The 2234-nt window shown below is 29.3% G+C and overlaps 1 long non-coding RNA gene across 1 annotated transcript in view; it reads left to right on the top strand.

Annotated features, from left to right (window-relative positions):
• Positions 1-1143: 1143 nt before the first annotated feature.
• The window catches only part of LOC118762928, an 11025-nt gene continuing 9934 nt past the window's right edge, over positions 1144-2234 (top strand). Inside the window, exon 1 of the long non-coding RNA XR_004998680.1 lies at positions 1144-1545. This is a non-coding gene — a long non-coding RNA (uncharacterized LOC118762928). The remainder of the gene's footprint in view (positions 1546-2234) is intronic.

A 2234-nucleotide genomic window follows, 5' to 3' on the forward strand; every position in this document is an offset into this window, starting at 1 on the left:
TTTCTGTTTAATTGTATAGATATGTGTATATATATTTTATGTTACAAACATACATACTCTCTTGTATATGCACACATATATTACAAAATATTCATTAAGAATTTATTGTAGAAAATAAGATTGAAAAATTAGGTTTTTCTTAATTTTTCTCCTTACTTGTTAATAAGGCTTTCATCTGTACAACTTATTTTTGGATATTAGCGATGTTGGTATTTTAAGTATTTTCAATATATAATTGTGCAATGAAACAAAATGCAAAAAAAAAGCATAGATATAACAGTTATGATGTGTATGTGTGTGAGGTGGCAAATATGGAATGTGAGTCTATGTGTATTCCTATATATGAATGCAAATATGTCTATATTGATATTCATAAATACACATATGGTTATTTTGGTAAGAAACTCTAGAGAGAGCTAAAAGACAGAAGGTCTTCAGAGAAGAAACTCCTCAGGCAAGTGCTTCAGCCCATAACTTCTTACACTCTAAGGAGCTGGGCCACATCCAAATCATGACTCCTGGGTGTTCCTCTACTGTCATATTTGAGCCACTTGGCCATTGGAGACATGCATTTGACAAGATCTAGCTGGAACTCTCCTCTGCTCTGTTGCTTCTGCTTTCAAACGACTCACCCCCACCACACACACACTCACACACGCACACACATGCGTGCATGTATGTGTATGTGTGTGTGTAGCTAAATTTAATTTCTACATTTATATTTATATAATTTGAAGTTATCAAAAATATTCAATTATGGAATGCAAGATAAAAAGTTAAGTACTCTATTACCATATTATAACATTATAATTTCAAAAACATGAGATAAATCATGCAAAAATATATCCTTAAATATATATGCAGAAATCTACAAACTTAGTTTTATATATATGTGTATGTGTATGTGTGTGTTATTCCATGGAGTGACAAGTTCAAAAAGAAGCTATATCTGGCTACTTCCAATAAAGTACTCAAAGATAAGTCTGAGAGTGGAAAAATGTTTAATCCATAATCATTTAGCGTGACTATATATATATATATATATATATATATATATATATATATATATATATATATATATATATATATATATACATATATTTGTTGAAGTGGAAAGATATATATATGTATATATATGTATATATACATATATATATATATACATACATACATTATGTATGTACATACACACACATATACACATGCATATAATTTGATTAAATGAAATCTAAAATCAAAAGCTATATTTCATGCTTAGCATAAAAGTGTATAGTAATCTATATAGAAAGAAAGTAACATGAATTACAAGACATTATTTAGACTACTCATTGTTTCTAGGTGTAAAGACTATTTGTCAGTCCCCATCAAATCTGGGCCTCATAAAGTGCCTTTACAGCACAAATCTGTTAGTAGCCTACTTTAGTCTGAAATTCAAGTTACATTATCTGTGTGTATGTATCTATATCTATCTATCCATACACACACATACACACACACACACACACACACACACACACACACACACACACACACACACACACACACGTACACGTACATGCATCTTGTTAAATTTTCAGATTTCTGCATATACATTCATATAAATTCCTTTAGAAACTTTAGCAACTTATAAAGATTAGGATTTTAACAGAGCAGCTTCTAGCATTACAAGCCAGTTTAATCTTGAGCTTAAGACATGTTGGTGCTATGCTAAAGATAAATAGAGTAGCTTCTAATGTTATAAGCCATTTTAATTTTATGTTTTAAAGTAAGATATGGTGCTATACTGAAGTTAAACAGAGTAGCTTGTAACCTTACTAGCCAGTTTGATCTTATATTTAAAGAAAGACATGGTGCTATGCTGAAGATGAACAGAGTAGCTTCTAACTGTAGGAGATGAAACAGTAATTTTCTACGCATTAATTAACCTCTTTACTTTTTGTAATTTATTTCATTAGACATATTTGTGTGAAATGACATTCACAGACACTCACTGACATGCATATTTCTATTGAATATATATATATATACTGCAACACTTAAATATACTCATAGTCACTGACTAAAAAATGCACACATTATTATAAAGATGCCTGTATATCCACATTAAAATCATATCAAAAACTTCATATGGTTATTACAACTTAAAAATATTACATTATAAGAATATGATAAATCATTAATGTGCATATATTCTGAATTCTTTAATTTTTTTACATATCTGTCTCTGTGTCTGA

Source organism: Octopus sinensis, linkage group LG4 (genome assembly GCF_006345805.1).
Source record: "Octopus sinensis linkage group LG4, ASM634580v1, whole genome shotgun sequence".
Lineage (NCBI taxonomy): Eukaryota > Metazoa > Mollusca > Cephalopoda > Octopoda > Octopodidae > Octopus > Octopus sinensis.